Source organism: Diabrotica virgifera, chromosome 3 (assembly GCF_917563875.1).
Source record: "Diabrotica virgifera virgifera chromosome 3, PGI_DIABVI_V3a".
Taxonomy (NCBI): domain Eukaryota; kingdom Metazoa; phylum Arthropoda; class Insecta; order Coleoptera; family Chrysomelidae; genus Diabrotica; species Diabrotica virgifera.
The window spans coordinates 111038302-111065139 of NC_065445.1; the positions used below are offsets into that span (position 1 = coordinate 111038302).

Here is a 26838-nt window from a genome sequence, read left to right on the forward strand (position 1 = left end):
ACTTATATGATATTTTTGTAAATGTAGATAGCGCATATAGATTTTCACTTCGGAAAAAATCATATCAACATAATCAAAAAGTTCTACTCGAGAAGTGGGTGCTTCATTTTTTATTAAACAAATGAACTACGAAATTCGATGTTTTTGAAATAACTCCGAAAATATACATTGTAGAAAAAAACTGACTTGACCATTGAAAAATTCAGAAAATTTTACAAAAAAAACCTTATATAAAGAATTTTCTAAAATTAAATCTGTATCTTCCATAATTTTTTATTTATAACGCTAAAGTCACCCTTCTCACACAAATTGGCGCACTGTAAACTAACGTACGGCGAAGTGCACGGTGGAGTTATTTTAATGTAATTCTTTAACTAATGGATCAAATGAAATTTTACAAATTGAACATGAAAGAAGAATAATTAAGTTATCTTATGGTTATAATAGAAAGAAATAAAATGTATGGGCATAAGTAGGGTGTGGGCGGAATGTGAGCCTTATATGATTTTTGTTTAAAAATGGTTTAAAAATGTGTAACTAATACAATTTTTCTTATAAAACTCTCAATTTTGCACAACTTACCTTTCAAGCATCTTAAATGATGTTTCATTAAAAAAAAAATGAATTCAAATGATATTACGTCTCAAAAAATGTAATTTTTGAAATCTTCGTAGTTTTATAGAATTACCACCACCAGTGGCGTAGCTAGTTCCACAGGGGCCCCATATCAAAGTTTGTCACGGGGGCCCTTTTTCACCACTGATATGGCATAGTGCTAAAAAAATGTTCAACAAAAGAAGCAAAAACGCTTGTCTAGAATAGAATAGGTAGAACAGGTACTAGAAATTCGCAATTTATCTCTGGAAGATAAATAGGTGTACCAGTTTCCGTTTCTATAAATAGCGTTCTGGAGGTATTTAAAAAACTAATTAGGTACAAGATGCCTTCTTCAAGGAGCTCTAGCTCCTTTAGGAAGCATTTTCGAACTAGGTGATTTGGGTTAAATCTTAATATTTTGAGCCCAGGAATCTACAGTTTAATTATTTCCAAGTATTAATGAAACACCCTGTATATTGCAAAATTTAAATAAATTGCAAATTACATAATATAGGGGAGGGCACTATGCTAAATTTGCAGTTACTCGAGCGTTATGGCGACCTATTGGGTTGTGAAGATTAATAGGTCCTAAACCAAAGAAAGTTAAGTAAAATTTTCCATTTAAGTGGGGACGTTCCATTTTTTAATTTAATTTTCCATTTCCAACAATCGTATTTCCTATTATAGCGCCATCTATAATTCGAAAACATGTCTCGAATAAAAGTTTCTTATTGTTACGTAAGGAATCCAAATCTGCAACAAAAAATGGGGGCTTCTATTTAAGATTTTAAAGTAACACCCCACCCCAACTCCGTAGGGAGTCGTATTTGGTGTCATTTGATAGCTTTTTCAAAAATATTAAATACGAGTATTTTGCAGTTTTTTGATCTGATGTTCCTTTCGCGAAATATCGCGGGGTTCCCATTTACAATTTTAAATTTACCCCCACCCATCTCCGTGGCGGGTCGTGTTTAGTATCATTCGATAGATTTTTGAAAAATATTAAACAAGTATTTTTTAATTTTTGCTATCTGACGTTTATTTCTCGAAATATTCGCTTTTTTCTTGTGAAACTTTTTGACTCACCCATTTCCTTAAGCCCAGCTCAAACCGTCAGATTTTTTAAATATACACTGTTCTGCATGTACTTAACTTACCTTAATCTAACGATTTCGACTTTTTCTAAGTATAGATTTTTTTCGGGCAACCCTTAACGAACTCCCCTGTGTTAAGATCCAATATATGGTAGGGGTACATTTACAGGGTACAAGCTTTGGTAACTGCAAAAATCCTCGCTTGGGCTCCCCTAATACCTAATACCCAAACATAGATAACTCAAACACCCAAATATAGATAATCATAATAAACCTAATAAACTCTAATAAACCAAAGTCGAAAAATAAATTTGAATTGTTCAAGCTCATTATTTTAAACCAGATTCAATTTTTTCAAGCCAAGGATGAATGGACAGTGAAAATGATAAAATGAGCGTAAACAAAGAAGTTGTGTTCTTTAACGGCAAGCGACCGGCAAATAGGTATACAGTCGGAAAAATGAAAGAATACCCATGAACGATCACAACAATCACTTATTTTGTATTTGCTGTCTTTTTCTATAACAAACGTTTGTTATTTATAGAAAACCACAGCAAATACAAAATAAGTGATTGATGTGATCGTTCATGGGTATTATTTCATTTTTCCGACTGTACCTAAATACAATTTATAGATAAAGAACAGATTACACGAAAATATACGCAAACAATACACAGTGTTTCAATGTTTCAAATATTCAAAGGTAAAGCGATTACAAATATTGCAATTTGGCAATATACATTATACAATGTCTCACACACAGCCAACGGTGAATAGACAATAAAAAGTAGCTTGAAAATAAAAAAAGCTCTGTTGTTATAGAACGGCGAAAGGCAGAAAATAGATATGTACGTGTACATAAACATAGTTTATAATATATAGATACAGAATCCATTACACGAAAATGTCGATATCCAAACAATATACACTGTTTCAAAGCGTTTTAATAGTGAAATAATTATAGAATATTTTGTTCAATTTTTTTAATTAAATTTTGTTTCGACATGCCGCGCTGGGGCCTCTGAATGTCGGTGGCCCCGTATAATTGATACGGCTGATACGGCGGTAGCTACGCCTCTGACCACCACTTTAAGACGGTATTACTCAAGTTTGAACAGATCTATTACAGTTCTATAAGTGCTTTTTTAAAGCTTAGGATGTAATATTTAAAATGCACTAAATTATTTTACTTTAGAAATGAAATAAACTATTTCTTTTTAAGAAAATTAAGAAAGATAACAAAAATGTAATACAAAAACCGAAAATTACCAGCTAAAAAAATGTTTATACAAAGTGATCAAAACTTTTTTCTGTAAAACTTACCTAAAATACATTTAATAACAAGCTTCAACAATAATAAATGTTCAGCAATTTTTTTTTAACTCATACAGTATGTCTGCGTAACTTGGAACCTATTGATAAATTTTTTATTACCAGTTTTACGAAAAAAAGTTATTCTTTATAAAATACTCTGCATCGTATATAATCTAAGATGCAATCATCAAATATCAAATTTAATTAATGTTATACGAGGTATGTAAAAAAAATATGAATTTCACTCAAGAGTAAAGTATCTTTACATTTCACAGTATCGAAAATTGTTATTAAGAAAAGTTGTTTGGAATTAAAAACATTGTTTTAGTGTTCAATTACATCCTTCTAATTAAAATATTGTGAATAATAAAGGCACTTAACTCTTAAGAAAAATTCATATTTTTTACATACCTCATATAAAATTAAAAAAAGTTTGATATATCTTAGATGTATCTTAGATTTTAGACCAGGGAGAGCATTTTGTGAAGAATAACTTTTTTCGTATAAGTGATAATAAAATAGTTATCATAATTGTAATAAAATGATGATAAGTAGGTATCCGTAATTTGAGAAAAAATTGATTTTTTTTTTCGATTAGAATGATCTAATTGTATATTTAGACATAGTTTCTAATTTCAAACAACTTTTCATAATAGCATTTTTGATATACTGGAATATAAAGGTACTTTACTTTTTAACGAAATTCATATTTTTGACTCATATAAAATTGAGACAATTTTATATCTGATGGTTGAGTTTTACTAGATTTTTGACTATCCAGAGCATTTTATTAAGAATATTTTTTTTTTCGTAAAATTGATAATAAAAAAGTTTTCCATGCGGTTCCTAGCTACGCAGATACACTGTATAAGAGCTTATGTATTAGAATTTTCAAATTGCAATGCCATATTCGGATTCAGCATAATCAAAAACAAAATAGAAACATATTTGATCAAAGTAAAATGATGAATTGAACGATATTTTTAAAATTATTTATACAAAATAATTGTTATTGTTTAAACAATTAATAAACAATTAGCGGCCAAATCTGCGAGTAGAACTTTTTACTTTAACATTTATATAAATTAACAAAAAAAGTTTTAGAAAAATATAAGTTTGTTTGAATTTTTCCGAAACAATGCATGTTTTCGTTCTAATTGCACTCCTCTAAGTAGCATAGATGAATTACAACAGGCAATGGAAAGGGTTAATTCAGTTAGTGATGAATACGGTCTAAGCCTCAACTTCAAGAAGACAAAATGGTTGCTGATAGCAAAAAGCAACAACCTGCTCGGCAGTTACGGATAAACAACATATACTTTTTGACTACGTAGAATCTTATATATAGGTACCTGGGCACCAACGTAAATGCAAAATGGGAACAGGGCACAGAAATTAAGGCGAGAATAGAAAGAGCTAGATGAGCAGCATTTAAAAATATGAAAATGCTCCTCATAAGCAATTATTTATCTCTTCTCCTAAAACTATGTCTAGTTAAATGCTATATGCTATTACTTACATCTTTCCGATCTTACTATATGGTGTGGAGGCCTGGACGCTGACAGAGACGCTCACGAAAAAACTAGAAGCATTCGAAATGTGGGTATATCCCTGGGATCGAACATCCCACGCTGGACAAAAGTTCGTATTTACGTCACCAACAGTCGATGAATGTTTTGCGCGCGTGTATGTCAACAACATATCGTATGCGGTAATCCACAAAATCGGAAAAGAAAAAGAAATCGTGAGCACAATTAAAAAAAAAAGAGAATGTGTGTACTTTGTACGCACGTGAGAAGTTATACTTCTAATATGATTTATTTAAATATTAAACTAATTTTAATACTTATTACTTTCCAAAAATTTTTATTAAAACAATACCAAAAATTAAAAAAATAAAAGAATAAAACACACACACAAACACATTGAAAAATGCCACAAAGAAATGATTTCTGAACAATAATTGTTGCCAAAAATTTTAACTAAATACGTATTTTCTGGAAAAAATTATATAATAATATACTTACAATCATAAAATATATAAAAAAAATAAAAACTTGCATTGGGGTTCGAACCTGCGTATTATAGGGCTGTTAGATTGTAAATCAGAGCACTCTACCATTTAGCCATCTAGACGTATCATTCATTTGGGAAAATACACCAACTGAACGTTTATTACACCATAAACTTTTTGACAATTGCTTATTACCTTATGAATTTAATCAAATTAGTTTGATTTTTGTGAATTTAAAATAATAAAATACAACAAAACATAGAGTAAGAAAACAATATATTAGATGAAGATTGGTAGAAATTTTGTTCGTAATCAAATTATGTAAATTAAAATATTACCTACTAATATAGGTAAGTACATTATTTTTACATTTTTCAAATGGATATGTAGATAATTTTTTATTACAATACTGAAACGTTTACAATTACGTACCTGTTGCTTTTAAAAACTATTTAAGTCACTACAATAATTATAAACTTGCTTTTGTTTCTGTCCTCACAACAATAAAAAGTAATATACGCAACATTTGTTTACCCATAACCTCCATATTGAACAATTATTGACAGATCATTTTAACACCCAATCAGATCCCGTATAACGTTTGAGCTGCGCTCAGGACCAAGACTTTTGATGAATTCGCGCACATATACATTTACTCCCAAACGCGGCTAAAGAAATATAACTTCAAAAACTTGAATATTTAGGCCACATATTGAGACACGATGGTTCGGGCTCACATCATTCGAAGTATTCAGAAGTGCCGTAAGGAAGATCAGAATTGCCATGTTAATAGCCAACGTTCGCAACGGACAGGGCATTTGACGAATAAGAAGAAAAGAAATGTATTTGTATTAGAAACTGGTTCGATTTCCCTAGTGTTGATTTTTTTGTGTCTAAACGACGAGTTTTTTCCAGCTATATATCTCCCTTCACGTCCCAACGTTAGAACCTCAAATAATAAAGCACAGCATAATAAACCAACTGTGGTCTTGGTCACAGCACACACCACCTATACCTATACTTAGTATAGGTTATTATATAGGTTATTATATAGTATAGTTATTTATAGTATCTATGGTTTTGGTTTTCTTTACCTAACGGGGGCGACGATCATAGATATAATAATACATAGATTAGGCAAGATACGAAAAATAGCGTAACGCGGAGAAGTTCTCATCGTTGGTCTATCTATCTCTCTCTACCGGCGCTTAGCTTTCTTTCTCTAGCATATGATGGCCGCTGCCGTTGTACTCTGTGTCTGTGTCGTTCCATTACTCCCACCTCTTGGTAGATACACTCCACACTCGTACGACAGACAAAGATAGCTAGACCACTCTACTTGATATTGGCGTTACACCACGATGCATTAAGCGGCATATACCTAGCCTGGTTTCAGTGGCGGTCTCAGAGTCAGATTTTGGGAGGGGCGATGGTCTGTTGCAGGGGGGTCTGGGGGTGCAGCCCCCAGCCGGAAAGGGGGTCCGGAAAATTTTTAAAAATATGGCAAGATTTTGAGAGTTTTAAAGGCATTTTATTCATTTGAACAGTTGATGGCCCGAATATGGACTGACTGTCACTTGTGGTTGTGACGAACGGAGAAAAAGGAAAATCACTTATTATTATTACAATTAGTATGAGTGGAAACAGTTTTACACTATAATAAAAAATAAAAAACTAGCCTCTAAAGCTTGTTGTAAATATTGTTCGGCTAACTTACAAATAAAATATTCAAAATATATTTTGTATTCTTGTGATTGTATCAAAAACCAATTTAGAACTATTGAAAACAACTCAAAGTCTAATAGAAAAGGTTTGTGGGTGATAGTATTTTTCAATGGCAAGCCTCTGAAGCAAGTCTTATCTTTCTAAACCTTTGACGATTTAGGTGGTTTTACTTTATTACGAACAAACGTCAAACTTCAGAGGTTTGGTCTGACAATGTTAGTTTTACGCTTGAATTGAAAGAGCTCAAAAAACATTTTACCTTTTAAAATGTTAAAATTTACAATAAATATACAATACAAATTAGTCTATTAGAATGGAAAAAAGGAGGTTCACATTATACATTGTAATAGTTTTATTAGGTTATAAGTAATAAAATAACAAGTTATAAGGTTTTAAAAAGAATGTAATTACAAATCGAATTCAAGTCTTCGATGGCCACTTTTGGCGAATCGTTCTAAAACTTTCGTTGGGTCTACAGGGATGTCTCGATGGGCATGGAGTAGAGCAAGTCCAGTCAACCTGTCTTGACGCATCCGTGTTCTTAGCCACGACTTTATTCTCTTTAGAGATTGAAAGCTACGCTCTGCAGAAGCATTGCTGATGGGAAGTGTAGCTAAGACTAGAAGTAGCTTGCTGACTGTAGGGAACAAATCTCTGTTACAACTGTCTAACGCGTCCAGCGCTGTTTTTTGAAATTCGTCCGTGTCTTTCCATTGCATTTCCCAAAGCTGTAGTTCACCTTTCAATAAGCATTTCATTTCAGCTTGAGACATATCAAAAAGTTCACTGTACCTCCTTACTAAACACTCAATTTTTTCAGACATGTCCTGAACAGAGTTGGTTATCAGGTATTCAGGCATGCATACGTGAAGATTGTACAACTCCAATGTTTCTTCAGGAAAACGAGACTTTGTGTCTTCTATTACAGAGTCTAGAATGGGAAGGAACACTGATACTCTAAAGTATGTCTCTGGGTCTTTAGTTGCGTGGTTGGCTCGATTCTTCTGCACTTGTGATATTCTTGGAATACTAATATCTACTTGCCTCTTTTAGTATGAAAATCGCAATATTTTACGATAAATACAAAATAATGAAGGTAAATTTGATAGGCTGTACATAATACGTTGTACTCCGTACCCTCAAAAGGCACTCAGTTTTCTTAAAATGTTACGTTTGTTTGTGAGTTAATAGCCTAAGCGGTAGGCCTGTGAATAATTCTCTATAGCCTACGGTACACCAAAACTACAGGTTTTCTTTTAAACCCTTAAGTTAAACCCAAGGCAGCTAAAGATATAAATACGAATGATTTAAGGACATAATTAAAACAAACTTACCATGTCGATGTCGTCTTTTGTAGTTGCACATGGAAAAGAAAACGCTTGAGCAAACTGACACTTATAGCCCTTTGACTTTGCCAGGCATTGATACACGGCCAATATGTAGCAACTAGCAAGGCTAGCAAGCAACGTCTGACGTCTGACTGAAGAAGATTTGGTCTATTCTCTGTGATTTATACAGTGTTGCCACTGCCAGTGTGACTTCAACGACAACATTACAGAAACGTACTGTACCGTATTTGATGTTGTTACGTTATATCAAAACTAACCGTAGGCTATTAAAATAATCTGTCTACGGACGTTTTCACACTGTTATGATTATTTTGTCCAATAATAGCAATGCATTAGTTCGATCTCACACTTCGGATTAATATGTATATTAACTTCTCAATTTTTCAGAAAACTAAGGTTTCTGGGGGGGGCGATCGCCCCCGTCGCCCCCCCCCCCTTGAGATCGCCACTGCCTGGTTTATGGTTAATGTCTATAGCGACGATACAGACGATTTGGGTGTATACGCTGTATACGATTTGGGTGTATATAAAATATCTTTCGATGAGATGAGATTCGATGAGTTGCGGCACACCCCATTTGATATACCGCTCTGTTCGTTTCGCAGTTCGGATCCGGAGGAAATTCTCATAAGGCCAAGAAGTGAGATAGGTAGATAAAACATATAATTTAACATTTTGCAAACTTAATCCCTTGTTTTATATTATTTTGTACAAACAGACATGTTATAATATATTATTTAAATAATACTGCAAAAGATTTACCAGAGAAGTCATAAAAAATAGACATTGTTTCTAACAAACCAAAAGAAATGAAAATTACACAATCAAAACTACAGAAATTTCTTTTCGGTGAGCGAAATATAATCTTAAAGTGAGAAAGAATAATAAAGCACCATTATCAAAGAACTATGAGTGAATCCACAATTTTACAAACATAACATTTGCCCAAAATGTTATCCAAAAGTTAAATTTGTATTATTCTGGAATTTTTCTTACTCCAGTAATATACATATACATTGGAGATCAAACTGTATAAATAAATTGTATAAATAAATCTAAATCAAGATAATTATTTCACACATCTCTCTACATATCCAGTTACCTTCCATCTCTTTCTCATGTTGGAAACAATGGAGTATCTTTCTCTGTGAAGCTCCGCCCACTTTGATATCTAACCAATTTATCCTGCACCCAAGTTGTGATTTGTGATGGTGTGTTCTTATTCTCATTCTCTCCATATTAATTTATCGACGTAAAGCCAATGTGATTTTTTAGTGATATTCCGTTTTAATCGCATCACATTTCGAGGATATAGGTAAGTTTAGCAAATTCTAATAGTAATTTGAATACATCGATATATTGCTTAAAAAAGTGTTTGTTTTTAGTAAGTAGTAATTTGAAACTCACAACCTAAAGTGTTCTTTGAACGCGAATAGAATGTTAGACTGTGACAATTTGTAATTCCTTCACCAAAATAAGCATGTTTTCATACGACTTTCATACGAATGTCAATAAGGTATAAATATCCCAGACTAATAATATAGAATAAATATTCAAAACTTTAATGTACATAGGGGGCAACTTACAAATTTACACATTTAAAAATTTTCAAACAATTTTCCCAACACACTGCCAGTTATAAGTGCGCATTAGAATAGAAAATAACATACTTACTTTTTATCAATGACTAAAATACTACTTCCTATTAAATTAATATAAATTGAGAAATAAAGGAAGTAAAAATAATGTTAACAAAAAATAAGTACCTGTGCAATATATGTCTCTATTAAGGCAAATAAATAAGATAAAAAAATGAAGATAACAGTAAAATGCAGAGAACAATAATTTCCAGTGGCGTACATAGGTGTATTTTATGGGTGCAAAAAATAATCATCCAAAATTAGTGTTTTTAAATGCGTAAAACTGAAAAGAGGTAGATTTACATTAGGTCATCTAGTGCAGGGGTTCCCTTTTAGTAACTGCGTACCACCTGAAATATTTTGAAAATTTTGGCGTACCACCAAACATCGGGGGGGGGGGGGGTGTCATGGAATGGAAGAATGCCCCCGATACTATTGTTTTTAGAAACATATTTACTATCAGAAACATGTCCATTGGCTTGTTTTATAGACACAGTTATGGTGTCTAATTTTAAAACATATACAATAGTCCAGTATTTAAAACCAGTCTCACACAAGTAACTATAGTGACAAATGGCATCAAAAACAGCATCGCTTGCCAGAAGAGCATTGCATACTCGGATTTACACCCGATCCAGAAGTCAACTAAGGATTTCTCTTTAAAGCTGTGTTTCATAGAATTATTTTCTGTTAGATCGATGAATGTTTCCTCCAATTACAACACATTTGGTGAGGTTCCTGCAAAAGGATTTCTGATCCAGTCAAGTTTGGAATAATCTTCAGAGAAATATTTATTAAAACTTTCTTGAAGAGATTCCAAGTGAAGAATTATGTCATCCACTACATCTGGTATTTTGAGATATTTCGAGGAATGCAGTACTGCCACATCCACATCCGCAGACAGAGGACCAGCGTAATAGCTTGTTTCACCCACGCGACGCGTACCACCTGAAATCGTCCCGCGTACCACCGGTTAGGAACCCCTGATCTAGTGCATCTCTTGGCTGCGAAATTTACGTCAATGATTCGACATAAGAGAGGTTAGCACAAGTATACGATTAGCACAAGATAGAGAAGAATAATTCTAATTAATGGTGCCAACCTCCGATGAAGAGAGAGAACATGACGAGGAAGAAGTGTACCAAAAGAAAGTGTGTTGTAATAAAATGCTATACTCGAGATGACTGAAGACAGCCTCGACACTAGGGTATATAGGCGCCCTTCGAATTTTTTAATTGGTATTTTATATAACACCAGTAGAAGAAAGGGCGCAACTTGTCGGCATATTACGTATTACATTTTTGTTTATGCTTAAAAATTAAAAAGGAAATATGCAGATAGTGTTATTTTTTATGACCGATCAGTAGCGGAGGGATTATGAATTATGACCTGCAGTAATTGTAAATGATTGTGATCCTGCAGTAATTGTAAATGATTGCAATCCTGCAGTAATTGCAAATGATTATGATCCGAGCAGTAAATTGAGGAATATGAGTTATGACCGAGCAGTAGGGGAGAGATTATTTTAAATATGTAGGTATTATGTGCAGAAATAAAATACTCAGTGTAAGATATCTTTTTATGCACCCGCTTATGATCAAATTCGATGTTTTCGAAAGTCATACCGCTACAACTACTAGGGACGTTTAAGATATTTTTAAAACGTTACTAGTTACAAGTACGGAAATACCGATTTTAAGTTGCCTACTCAATTCAGTACAAGGATCAGATACATAAGTATTTTGTAATCAGTATTTGTACTCAGTACCACTGAGAACCGGTATCAAAAGTAACCGTTACATGTCCGCACTGATTTTGCCCGTCTCTATTCGCCACGTCGATAGCCAACGGTTATGTTGGGTTGTGTTCAATATGCGGTGCGCTAGAAAAATAAATGCACGGGTCATCCGACTCGCCGGCGCAGGTTGTGTCTCGCTTAGGTTCAATTTGCGCCGGGCCTAATGTTTCTAGGCTTGCTTTGCCAGCTTTACATATTATATACTTTTTCGTGTCCAAGCGTGATCATTTCAGGTATTCGGTATAGAATCGGACCCAGTTTATTACAGTGGTGTTGATCTTCACATGTCGTCCATCGTTCACCAGAACAGACATTGAGTTGCACTGAAGCAGGTTGTCAGTGTCCCGCCGTTAGCTATACGTGCATAAAGTTTCACCTTGTTCAGTGGGTTTTCACAGCGACTATACCCGATTTCATTTAGTTCAGTATTGCCCATGTCCTTCAGTCGCAGTTCAAGCCAGTTGGTGTGTCAAGTGATTTCAGGGGATACCAGGCTGTAAGTTCCCCGGTAACGCCACTCAGAAAAAATTTGCTGGATATCAACCGCAGGTCGTCATGTGAGTGCTCTTCCGCATTGAAAATCACGTGTCTGTTCGTCTTTGCAAGTCCGGTCGGTCGATGGATCGATTCCCGCACATTGATATAGTTTCTCTAGTGGCGTTGCTTTAAGGCACCCTGTTGTTATTCGGCACGCTTTTGGGGCCCCGTCTACTGTCTTAGTGCCTGCCGACCTAGCCCAGACCCCAGATGCTTACTCGCCCGTGGAGAAGCTAAGAGCCTTGGCTGTAGTTAAGAGGACGTTTGGCCGGGTGCCCTATTTAGGCTAGTGGAGTTTGCGAAGTAGGTTGTTACGGAATGCTACTTCAGAGCGGTCTTTTGGCAGCGTGCTTTATAAGTTAGTGTTCTGTTAAGCTTTACTTCGAGGTGTATTGGACGCCCCGAGTGTTCCAGTTTGTGTCCGTTCCATCTGATATTAAGCTTTGTTTCAGCCTCTTCCAATCTTAAGCTGGCATTCACGGTCAATCCATTTGGAGCCACGCCAAATGGCTTCAGTCAAATGGATTGACGCCAAAATCATAGCCCATTCACGATCACTCCAAATTGGTTATCATTTCTTATTTGACGTGAAGAAGCACTATGTCGGATTCCGAAGATTGTAAAAGAAGAACTCGGCTAGAATGAACGAAAAATGGACCTGGGTTTGGACATTGACGGGAGAGTGGCGCGATGACATGACGCGATGTATCGCCACTCACGAGCAGACGGCATAATGGCTTGGCTTCAAGCAACGGCATGACACGATAGATTACGAAGCGAATGGAAATCCGAATTTTGGCATCACGCCAAAAAAGCAATCATGATTCAACACTCACGATCAATATTTGGCTGTATATCACGCCATTTGATGCGATGGCATGACCGTGAATGTCCATCTTTAGGTTTATGAGTGAGATTCTCGATGAGATTAGAGTTCCTGTCGTAGTAAATTATAAGGTATTGACACAGTATAAAGAGGGACAGTAGAACCACTCTCCGAAAAATTGGAAGTAAAATCTGTAGTCGCGCATGGCGACCGCGCAATGTTGGCAGTCGCCTTTGCCCTACTCTCGCATTGCTATTCGCATAGAAACGTACGGCTTTTAACAGGGAAAGCCCGCATCCACCACTGGTGAATTACCAATTGCGTACTGCCGGTATTACTTCCTGAGATCAAAGCGCCGACAGAAGAGTGATTTTACTGTGGAACCTCTATATACTGTGGTATCGAAGTGCTTCCTCAAGCCTGGCTTCGACCCCTTGGGAGATTCTGTCCAGTACGGCCAAAGCAAGATCGTCAGTATAGAGGAAGTGCTCGGCAGTTTTAACGATTGTTTGGTCCTTGGTGTACACGTTAACCAGCATCCGTTATAATACAGCACCCTGCACTAGACCATTCTTCTGGTTTCGCCGGCGGCTTTTCTTTCCCTCGAAAGATACATAGAATCACCTGTTTGTTTTGACGACCGGAATGGCAATACAGTAGACCCCCGATTATCCGTGCTCCTCGGGACCGGACGTGGCACGGGTAACTGAAAAGCACGGATAATGCGAACATTTATTTCTTATATATCTACACTTGAGTTCATGATTCTTTACCCGTGCGTGATCATTTAAAGCAGTTTTTCTCAGTATTTTCGAGTCATGTACCGTAAAATTCTTTTTGTTATTTTTGGTACCACTTAACTGAAATACTTATGTAGCTAGGTAATCTAATTAACTATACCCCATTCCACGAATATACGACCCTCTTGGATTATCGCGACAACGAATATTTTACTGTGCAAAATATGAAGAACGAAAGTAAATTGCAAATTATATTGTTGTTTATTGGAGTAATTATTATAGCAAAATACTTTTGTACTTCTTATGTTGCACACTAAAATATTCGTTGTCGCGATAATCCAAAACAGTCGTATATTCGTGGAATACAGCATATAATAGTGGTGCTGATTTTGGCTGTCCTTGCATTTTATGTACTACCGCAAGTAATGATATGTACCACCAGTGGTACATGTACCACAGATTGAGAACCGCTGATTTAAAGCATACGAAATAAGTCGGAAATCTTTCCACGCAACGGCAAGTGACAGAAAGTGGCTATAACTCCGATCACGTATTATATTATAAAATTTGACGTAAAATAAATATAATTTAAAATTTTGGTGCAGAAATATAGCTACATTTGAAGTAGCTAAGAGGATGGGTACGTATTTTCGGCTGCAATGCTATTCAAATGGGGATTCATTTTTTTCGAATCCAGAGAAAACTAATAAATATTTTTGAAAAATTTAAACGCAGAATGAAAGATTACGTTATTAGCGAGGGCCGAAAGTCCCTGAGAACTTCTATAATGTTTATTTTAATAAGTTATAGGGGTGAAAAACTAAGAGAACATTTAGTGTGATTTTTAATTTCAAATATCTCATTCAAAATAAACTTTTTATTTATTCTAAGGGACTTTCGGCCCTCGCTAATAATTTAGTCTTTCATTCTGCGTTTAAATTTTTCAAAAATATTTATTGGTTTTTTCAGGATTCGAAAAAAATGAACACAATGTCCGTGGTAATATTTTCCAAATCTATCTTCGTCTTACAACGCACTCAGTCGAATAGAATATTGTCAGTCAGACATTGACAATCAGTGACAATTTTAAATATTTGACATGGCATCGGGAATATTTGAGTTGTTGCTTAAATAATATTGATATATAGTGTATTTGATAAATAATTGATTTAAGACGTGAACTTAATAAAAAGTTATTTATTGTGTATTATTTGTGGAAGATCCAAGCAGAGAATACATCAGGATAATACATTCTGTGATCCAAGTATTTTGTTGTTAAAGATGTTCAAAATTGTAAGCGTTCCATAGTAACAATATATTATTAAGAAATCACTTTAACACTTTTCCTCTTTTCTCGATTGAGTATTAGTTTTTGTTGTACATATAAATTATTACAATCACTGAATACATAGTTAGTGAAAAAAATATCACATTTATTAACTGAATTAATAATTTGCAATTATAAAAATAACAGTTATCCAAGAACATTCAAAAGCCATCTCTTTAAGTTAATGATGACATTTTCAAGTAGAATGACATTCTAGTAACATACCAGTGTGAATTTTACTTCACGTAATTTGCCGTGTAAAGACAGGAAAAGTAGGGATAGCCATAAAATATTTACGAATTTTATGTACCGATGGCCTTAATAAATTATTTTAATATCATTAGTGATATTATAATTTAATATTTGTTATTATATAAATATTTGAAAATAAAATATTTTCTTTTTGTTATTTATGTCACTTTTACGGAAATTTAAACAAAATCCCTTAACAAGGTGAATGAGGTTAACTTTTTATACAAATATATAAATATAAATATCAATATAAAATAGGTACACTTACCATAACATTTCAAACTCTAGTATAAAATTAGTTGTGAAAACAGCTGTTGGTTTAATGTAAATAACTTCTAAATGCAAAAACAGGACAAAAAGACAGCAAAAAATTCAACAAACTGACAGTGACAAGTAAACAAACCAGAAACTTAAAAAAAAATGCTGCAATACAATCAAATGCACTGGCAGATGCACAAGTATGCAGGCCAAGAAAGAGAGTAAGAAGAACGTCAAAAATTGTACTTAAAGTGTGAAAACGTAACCGAGCGTCTTTTTTGTACCTATTTCTTTTCGATGTACTGACTCTAGAGCGTTTATAAAAATAACATGTGTCTTTACTTAATAACAGGCGGTATCTGGTTTGTATTTAGTTTCATGCGTGGAAGACAATGACGCTAGATAAAAAGTATGTGTTTTATCTCGCCAGGTATTAATGACGCACGAGAGTATAGAACCCTAGACTCAAGGTATAATACATATATGTACCTACCTAACATAAAAAATAACAGAAAATAAAGTCTTTCATTATGAGTGTCCCTCACGGCGTATAGAGTTTCCGTCGATTGTTATAGTGAATTTCTAAAGAGGTTAATCATGACACATTGTCTCGATGGAGGTGATCTTCATTTTTGGGATCAGTAATTATGAACACGAACAAGTTGAGCCTGACGACTGCTCAACTCCGGACATCAGGAGACACCCGGATTTTACTAGCATTCTTCCGGTATCTATGACTTTGCCAAGAGTAATCATCTACTGCCTAGCTTTTGGTGAGAAAAATTGGACCAGAAACACGCAAACAATTCAACCTAGCATCCGGATATCTTGGAACTGGATACAGTTAAAGGCCGTACTTCCCAAAATCAAGAGGATTATTGACAAGTAGTCAGGTAAATTGAGTCGAAGCTCATTTAAAACGAGCAAACGAGCGAGTATGAGCTTTTCCTTTTATGTAGCTTTTGTTCAATGCTCAAAAGAGTTCCGGACTTGGAAAAGTGAATTTGCTCATTTTTTACTAGAAGTCTAGTTTTGGCACCTGTTGATGTCAAAATGAAAGAGCGTAGGTTAAGAAAAGAATATTTATTATACCCCAGGCTGTTGGTGAAAAATAGGTCGATTTCAGGATATAATTCAGGAATTTTTGAAACCTATCAGGTGTTGTAAAGGACAATGCCAGGAATAACTTCTACTAAAATGTAACCAAAAATATTGTGCGCTTTTTTTTATTGCGATTTTCATTTGTTAAATTTGCAATTTTTAATGATTTTTAATTTTGCAGCTTAGGATATTGATTTTAGAGAAAAACTTTTTTATAAAAAGTTGTAGTAAATTAAAAAACATACAATTTGAGGTACGGTAAGTTTAATTTGGTTAATTGGTTATTGCAAAACAGCCTGCGAAAGGTCCAAAATGGCCGTTTTTTTACAATTGCAATATTTATTGTACAAATATTTTTTTTTATTTTTGAAAGCTTTAAAATGAAGATCTTTCAATTCCAAACATAAAAAAAATTGTAAAGCCAGATTAACGAATTTGTTGCTTAGATATTATAAATTGTTTATCCCAAGAGGTCAAATGTAGGAGGCTATAACTTTTTGAAAAAATCGTAGAGAGTTGGTCAATCATCTAATCTCATTCTAAAGAGTTATATTTTCATATTCTGATGTAAATAAATGCGTAAAATATTTTTAAACCTCTAATTTTTGGGTTTGAAAATAAGGGGGCAAATTTCGTTATAAACATTTAGAGCTGAAGCGGCCCTGTACATCCTGAGTTTTAACTTACAGATTATTGTTTCTGAAGATGAAACGATAATTTATAAAAAAAGTAAAAATTTTCTACGACCAACTGAAGCCGAGATAATTTTTGGGTTTGAAAATAAGGGGGCAAAATTCTTTATAAACATTTAGAGCTGAAGCGGCCCTGTACATCCTATGAGTTTCTAACTTACAGATTATTGTTTCTGAAGACAAAACGAAGATTTATAAAAAAATAAAAATTTTCTACAACCAACTGAAGCCGAGATAATTGTATTTATTTCTTAAGTCTTAGTGCCTTTATTTATAACAATTAAGAAATTATTTTACAGTCACTAACTAAAGAAAGACTTATATTATCTTAAAATAAAAACTATTATAAAATGTAATTACACTTAATTATTAAAAATTATTTTTAAAATCGGTGCTTTTGCGGGCGGCCGAATTTTGCAAATCGCCCGGCTCGCTTCAAATCCGCGCGCTCGAAAAATTTTTACGTAGGTAACTTGTATTAAATTTTGACAGAAAACAAATTAATAATATTACCATTATAATATACAGTCTATTTACCACTGTATTTGTTTTTCTTGATAAACTTTTATATGTGAAATTTCATTTCTGAAGAAATAATATTACAAAAATGATACATACATATGAAATATATAACTATATTTTTAATTTTTTCATTGTTATATAAATATAATAATAATAATAATGTTACTTCTTACTATAATATACAATATACAACTTTTTCTTCTTGTAGTGACTATTCTTTTTGGATTTCACATAATATAAAAGTTTATCAAGAAAAACAAATACTCTGGTAAATAGACTGTATAATAATGGTAATATTATTAAATTGTTTTCTGTCAAAATTTAATACAAGTTACGTAAAAATTTTCCGAGCGCGCGGATTTGAAGCGAGCCGGTCGATTTGCAAAATTCGGCCGCTTGCAAAAGCGCCGATTTAAAAAATAATTTTTAATAATTAAATGTAATTATATTTTATAATAATTTTTATTTTAAGATAATATAAGTCTTTCTTTAGTCAATGACTGTAAAATAATTTCTTAATTGTTATAAATAAAGGCACTACGATTTAAGAAAAAAAAAACATTTATCTCGGCTTCAGTTGGTTGTAGAAAATTTCAATTTTTTTATAAATCTTCGTTTCGTCTTCAGCAACAATAATCTGTAAGTTAGAAACTCATAGGATATACAGGGCCGCTTCAGCTCTAAATGTTTGTAACGAAACTTGCCCCATTATTTTCAATCCTAAAAATTATCTCGGCTTCAGTTCGTCGTAGAAATTTTTTATTTTTTTATAAATCTTCGTTTCATCTTCAGCAACAATAATCTGTAAGTTAAAAACTCATAGGATGTACAGGGCCGCTTCAGCTCTAAATGTTTATAACGAGATTTGCCCCCTTATTATTAAAATATTTTACGCATTTATTTACATCAGAATATGAAAATATAACTCTTTAGAAGGAGATTGGATGTTTCACCAACTCTCTACGATTTTTTTCAAAAAGTTATAGCCTTCGACATTTGACCTTGGGATAAACAATTTATAATATCTAAGCAACAAATTCGTTAATCTGGCTTTACAATTTTTTTTATGTTTGGAATTGAAAGATCTTCATTTTAAAGCTTTAAAAAATAAAAAAAATTATTTGTAAATATTGTAATTGTAAAAAACGGCCATTTTGGACCTTTCGCAGGCTGTTTTGCAATAACCAATTAACGAAATTAAACTTACCATAGCCCAAATTGTAGGTTTTTTAATTTACTACAACTTTCTATTAAAAAGTGTTTCTCTAAAATCAATATCCTAAGCTACAAAATTAAAAATCATTAAAAATTGCAAATTTAACAAATGAAAATCGCAATAAAAAAAGCGCATAATATTTTTGGTTACATTTTAGTAGAAGTTATTCCTGGCATCGTCCTTTACAATACCTGATAGGTTTCAAAAATTCCTGAATTATATCACGTTTTTTCACCCACAGCCTGGAGTATACCTAGGGCATGACAACGCATTAATAACAACCCAAAATGAATAGTCACTGTGTGTCGAGTTCGTAGAAGGAGTAGGGGAGAGAGGCCAAAGAAGACGCGAAGGGAGACTGCTAGACGAGACGTCTATTAAAGTGATTAATGGTAATATTCAACAAGATAGAAACATGTGAATGTTAATGAAAAGATTCCAAATTGCATAATTAGTTTGAAATGAGTTTCTAAAGAAACAACAGTTCATTTCAAAGTGTCATGGCAAAACCTTCTTAATTTTAGTTCGCTTACTTTTGTTCGTCTTTGTTTAATAGCTGTGTCACCACTTCTGTGACATATTCATCATTATTATTGACCGCTAACAACCCGTGAAATCTTTTCTTATGGTTTATAGGCTCTTCTTTTTTTAGACGGTGTAATCCTGGACACACTTAATCTCTTGAATTTTCTTATTCTTTTTTTGTTCATTTAACTTTTCTCATTGTTTGTATCGTTAAAGAGGAGCGTGTAACATCAGTCTTGATGATAGGTTATGTTATCATGCTTTATGCCAGGGGTCACCAATTAGCGGACCGCGATCCGCATCCGGACCGTGAGCTACTTTTGTGCGGACCGTCATTAAATTAATGTTCGGCCATGAAATAGTATATTATGTTTGACTCAACTCATGTGTGCGAAGCCGCTTTATCAAGAATGAACTTTATTAAAAATCGGTAGAGATCTGAGCTAACAGATGAATATCTCAACTCCCCAATGAGAATCAGTTGCACCAAACTTACTCCAAACTTCAGACAGGTTGTACATAATAAAATATGTCATTTTTCTCACTGATAATTTAATTTTGTAAAGCCTGTATGACACTATGCATTTTCTTGTATCATTTCTGATATCGTTTCTGGTATGTCAAAAAAATGCATAGTGTCATACACAGAAACAAGAAACGATATCAGAAACGATACAAGAATTTGTGTCAGACACAGATTCTTGTACAAGAACTGCGAGAATTTCTGCGCAAAGAGCAAAAACGTAAAACCTGCCACTAAAACAACTGGCATAATGGCGGCTGAAAATGGGATCATATGATTTATGTCTTGATGAATTAATTTGTGTTTTTGTAGGTATTATTTATAAATCTTTTATTGATAATATATGGACTGCTGTTCTACTAATAACCATATATTTAGCTCCTAGTAAAGTTCAAACTATTACTTTGACTTTCAGGTTGTATAATTTTTTAATAGAGGAAAATACAATAGTTCCTAGTTTGGATCAAACTGAAGATAATTATAATGCAAATATTTTAGCACAAATATCGAAACACAATAAAAACACAAATAATCAACCTCAATACTTAGTTATTAAAAAAAAGTTAAACAGTAAACGTAAAAATTCTGGTTAACATTAAAATTATAAATTTTTATAAGTTTTTAAAAGTTTATAAATTTTATAAAATCCTTTAAATCAGCTTTAGACGCAGTACTACCATACCAATTTAACGTGACACAGAGTGACAAACAAAATTTCGACCAATCACGTGCCGAATTACATACAGTTTTCGATACAAGAACTTGCATAGTGTCATACAGGGCACAAATGTACGTACAAGGGACGATACATGAAAATGTATATAACTTTCTAATATCAGAAACGATACTAGAAATGATACAAGAAAATGCGTTGTGTCATACAGCCTTAAAGAATGACAAATTTTCTGATTCGGTTTTTTTTTGTGGATTCCTGTTCAAAAATGTCCCCTTAAACAAATCAGAAGGGACCCGGGATGCCGGACAAAACAATATTTTTATACAAATTCAAAATTACCTTTTAGCCCCGAAAATTGTATTAAAAAAAAGGTCTCTTGTCATTTTTTTCAAAAGTTGATGGTTTTCGAGTTATAAGCGATTTAAAATCTGAAAAATGTGAAAATATCTACGCATTTTCGAGGTTTGAAAACTCATATGTAAATTATTAGTTTTCAGGTTGCCAAGTGCCTAAATTGAAGTTTATAAATTCAATTTCAAGATGCTAACGAGTAATCGGGACTTACTTCAATATAGACCGTTGTTTTTTAATTGTTAATTATGCGAGTCCACTCGACTTTTAAGTCAAGTCGCCGCACATTGCAATTTATGTTGCGTGTCTGTTGCACTTATTATACATATTATACGTACTTATGCAAAAAATGCCCAACAAATACCATTTATTAAAATTTTATAATTTATTATTAACATATTGTTTTCTTAATGATTTATTTATTTATTCAATTAATTATTGCGAATGTGATAATTAAATACGCCAATAAAAACAAACGATCGAAATTGAAATAAACCCAGATAACTCATCAGAATCATGAAATTTAATGTTTAAACTTCAATTTAGGCACTTGACAACCGCAAAAATAATATTGTACACATGAATTTTCAATCTTCGAAAATGCTTATTTTTGCATTTTTCAGTTTATAAATCGCTTAAAACTTGAAATCTATCAAGTTTTGAGAAAAATGACAGAAAATATTTTTTGTTTAAGATGACCCAAAAATGCTAAAAACATATTTTCGGGAGCAAAAAAGGTGATGTTTTGGATTTATTAAAAAACTGTTAAAAACAATTTCTGCCTAAAAATTTCGCACTGCACCCTTCTGATTTGTTTGCAGAATTGGAACAACCAGACAGGTAGTGTTAACTGCGGACCCCGGAAGTATCATAGGTTTTCGAAACGGACCCTCAGGAAATATAATTGGTGACCCCTGCTTTATGCTACTATAGCTCTAGTTATAACTTCCTTAGGTTTAACACAGACGAACCACTCAGCATCGCTACTCTGTGGATCCACAAAGTAGCTTCTGATGATTAGCCGTAAATTCTTATGTAAACAAGTAATTGGACTTTGTAAGTCCTAGGTTTTCACCCAAAGTAATCGAAAGTAGAACTGGAAGTCGATATTTGAACGCTTCGTGTAAATTTGCGCCCATTGAACGATTTTACTAATTTTGAGTCTTTTTCACTAAACTTTGGGTCATCATTGTTTAAACAGAAATGATTTCAAAACCGAAACTAAAGATTCAAACTCAACTTTTCAATACGCTTCGATTGATGTGTTACATGTAATATTTCTGCGACTATAACGGCACTTCTGGTTAGAACTACTTTTCCGGAAATGATATAAAAACCAAAATTTTACATTTGTTCTCATCTTTCTAAGGCACGTCGAATGATATATCGCTTATACTATTTCGGTGACTTTAAAACAGTACTTACGGTTGCAACTCTAAAACCTGAAGTCCGATGTCAAATTTCTCATCTTTAAGCTTTCATAAGCTTTCATTCGACACCTCATTTGTCATTCTATCTGTATTAATAACGGAGGAGAAAGACAGACGGGCAGACAGTCATGAAACCGGAAGTATATATTTGTTCTCTTCTTGCAAAGTCGCGTCGAATAATATATCACTTGTACTATTCCGGTGACTTTAAAACAGTACTTCTGGTCGCATTTCTAAAACCGGAAGTCCTAGATCAAGTTTCTCATCTTTCTTGTCATTCTTGGAATTCTGAGAGCCTAGGTCAAATTTCTCACCTTTAGTACCATCCTTGTATTATAAGCTTTCATTTGACATCTCATTTGTCATTCTACCTGGTAAAATGACGAAGGAGTTATATTCGCGGTTGGACGGACAGACGGACAGGCAGCATAGGTAAAATTTCTTACCTTTATTACCATCCTTGGATTATAAGCTTTCATTTGACACCTTATTTGTCATTCTACCTGATACAATGACGTAGGAGTTATATTCGCGGTCGGACAGACAGCCTAGATAAAATTTCTCACCTTTAGTAGCATCCTTGGATTATAAGCTTTCATTTGACACCTCATTCGTCATTCTACCTGGTATAAGAACGGAGGAGTTATATTCGCGGTCAGACAGACCGACGGCGACGGACAGTCAGCCTAGGTAAAATTTCTCACCTTTAGTACCATCCTTGGATTATAAGCTTTCATTTGACATCTCATTTGTCATTCTACCTGGTAAAATGACGAAGGAGTTATATTCGCGGTTGGACGGACAGACGGACAGGCAGCCTAGGTAAAATTTCTTACCTTTAGTACCACCCTTGGATTATAAGCTTTCATTTAACACCACATTTGTCATTCTACCTGGTAAAGTGACGGAGGAGTTATATTCTCGGTCGGACGGACAGACATCCTAGGTCAAATTTCTCACCTTTATTACCTTCCTTGGATTATAAGCTTTCATTTGACACCTCATTTGTCATTCTACCTGGTACAATGACGTAGGAGTTATATTCGCGGTCGGATAGACAGACAGCCTAGATAAAATTTCTCACCTTTAGTACCATCCTTGGATTATAAGCGTTCATTTGACACCTCATTTGTCATTCTACCTGGTATAAGGACGGAGGAGTTATATTCGCGGTCGGAGAGACCGACGGACAAACAGTTTTGGTAAAATTTCTCACCTTTAGTACCATCCTTGGATTATAAGCTTTTATTTGACACCTCATTTGTCATTCTTGCTGGTATATTGACGGAGGAGTTGTGATTACAGACAGACAGACAGACGGACGTGGATAATTCAAAGTTTTCACATTTTTTCAAAATTGGGTGAAAACAATTAAACGTGCCATTCGACACGAGCGACAGTGGCTGGCCACGGTCGCCGATCCTCGTCACTGTGGCGTCCATTACAAAATCATTATGGCTACAAAATCGCCTGTTTCAGCCATTTTGTAGATCCACAGAGTAGCCGCTGCAGAGTGGTTCGTATGTTTTAAACCTTAGCCTGTTTCGCTACGTTGCCAACCGTTGCTAATTTCCCGCGACAATCTTTCTTGTATCCTTATCTACATTATCCTTCCAAATCGCGCTTAGCCTGTCCTTATTCACTATTTTACTAGTAATTAATAATAGAGTTTATCCCCTCTGTGGCTCAGTGGTAGGAGCGCCTACCTTTGGATCGAAAGGTCCGAATGGTCGTGAGTTCGAATTTCACCAGGGTCAGAAATTTTTCGTTTACATAATATTATAAATTAATAAATGAAAATAGTTTCTGTCCTTGTGGGATCGGTACTCACCAGAGGGACCGCAGACGTTCGGATACAATTAGCGTCTCTTTGCAAAGACAATGACGTCGACTTTGCAAAGTAACAAGACACTTGCTACTGTTGGTTTATTTTTCAATATTTTGCCTTGAAATTTTTTTAATAGTCTTTGAATTGTACTGAATATGATTATTTAATTTAAAAATAAAATAACTCTACGACAGTTTAAAAAAAAACACAAACATGTGCCTGAAATGTTGATTTCAAGCCAAACACTATAATATTCTGAATTGAATGGCGGTCCACACAAAACTAGCCTACGGTCCGGATGCGGACCGCGGTCCGCTATTTGGTGTCTCCTGCTACAGAGTACATCTCATTGTATTAAGACTGTATTTAATGCTAAATTGTTCCAAAAATTGATTTTGGATATTGTGACATACCTATAAATCTTATGTTAATCTGCGTTATGCTTATGCTCAATATGTTCTATATCATGCAGCGTTTGTCAAAATTTGAGTGGCCTAAAATCTCTTTATGTATAGTAATATGTAACGGAAACAATGTCAACGGGGTCAGATCTAGGCCCCTCTTCATAACTTAATTGATGTTAGAATAGTGTTTTTATTTCCTGCATATTATTTGCAGCTTTATAGCTAAATTGAATATTACGGCGGCATTAGTAATTTGACTAAATTTGGCGGAAATTTGGAAATAATAGAAAAATATTTTTAAAATCTAATTATAACAAGATAAATAAGAATGAATCAAGCATAAGTATGGTTGGTACAGTATAAATACCGTTGCACGTCATTATCTACGTCAGAGATCTAAGTTGACATCGGTGCCAAATTACAAAAAATTCCCGAATTCATTTTAAATCAAATATATCACATAATTAAGTATTGCAGATGTGGACAAAATATATTAATATTCAATATAAATAAATAAAAACATTAGAAATAGAAAACAAGAATAATCTTACGTTAAAGTAAATAATAAAAACAATAAATATAGTAAAACAAACACTTATATGGTCTGTTTTTAAACCAAGAGGAGTAATTCAAATTTACTGCGCCGTAATGCTTGTTTGTAATTGGTCCAACCTCAGACAAGTTTATTCCACTGTTTGTGGAATACTTTGTTTTTCCTAAATAGTGGTTGCTTTATTCATGAACGGTGCACATCAATATACCTTATATGTTCTCAAACCAAACAGATTTCTTATCTTACAAAATATAGATACAGTGTATTTACAAAGTAATCTGAAATACTGTTGAGCTATTGGTCATTTCATTTAAAGATTAGTTCGTTTAAATATTATGTTTGGTAAGTTTTATCACTATTAACATAGAAGGTGTTGAAGTTTTTGTGTTTGACGAGCTCTTCTATCGATGACACCACTGATTTCCCAAAAGTAATACAAATCATTACAAAAAACATTACGTTTGTTTATAATTATGACATAAAATAATTTATTTAAGACCATCGGTACATAATTCGCAAATATTTTACGGCTATCCCTACTTTTTCTGTCTTTATACGGCAAATTACGTGTAGTAAAATTCACACTGGTATGGATATGTCAACATTACTAGAATGTCATTCTACTTGACAATGTCATCATTAACTTTAAAGAGATGGCTTTTGAATGTTTTTGGATAACTGGTATTTGTATACGCTCTGAGCTTCGCTGGTGTCGCTCCTAGCGGATTACTAATGCAACTTTCCCCGGTAATTTTTAAATTTATTATTTAATTGTTATCGCTTAATATTTACAACGCAAAAAAGTAATTAAATTGTAATCGATTTTTTAAAGATTTTGCTTATCATTTTAACGTTCTATTAAGAGGATGGGTACGTATTTTCGGCTGCAATGGCATTCAAATGGGGATTCATTTTTTTCGAATCCTGAGAAAAGTAATAAGTATTTTTGAAAAATTTAAAGGCAAAATGAAATATTACGTTATTGGCGTGGCGAGGGCCGAAAGTCCCTGAGAACTTCTATTATGTTTATTTTAATAAGTTACAGGGGTGAAAAACTAAGAGAAAATTTAGTGTGATATTTAATTTAAAATATCTCATTAAAAATATAATTTTTATATATTCTAAGGACTTTCGGCCCTCGGTAATAATATAGTCTTTCATTCTGCGTTTAAATTTTTCAAAAATATTTATTGTTTTTTTCAGGATTTGAAAAAAATGAACACAATGTCCGTGGTAATATTTCCAAATATATCTTTGTCATACAACGCACTCAGTCGAATAGAATATTATCAGCATAGTGTCAGTCAGGCAGTGACAATCAGTGACAATTTTAAATATTTGACATGGCATCGGGAATATTTTGAGTTGTTGATTAAATAATTTGATATATAGTGTATTTGATAAATAATTGATTTATACGTGAACTTAATAAAAAGTTATTTATTGTGTATTATTTGTGGAAGATCCAATCAGAAAATACATCGGGATAATATATTCTGTGATCCAAGTATTTTGTTGTTAAAGATGTTCACAATTGTAAGCGTTC

General features: G+C 33.5%; 1 protein-coding gene across 1 annotated transcript in view; it reads left to right on the top strand.

The window, feature by feature from the left end:
- Window positions 1-9205: 9205 nt before the first annotated feature.
- Window positions 9206-26838, top strand: part of LOC114332125 (protein Gawky) — a 202073-nt gene continuing 184440 nt past the window's right edge. Inside the window, exon 1 of the mRNA XM_050646833.1 lies at window positions 9206-9408. The gene's annotated coding sequence lies outside the window, so the exon portion shown is untranslated. The remainder of the gene's footprint in view (window positions 9409-26838) is intronic.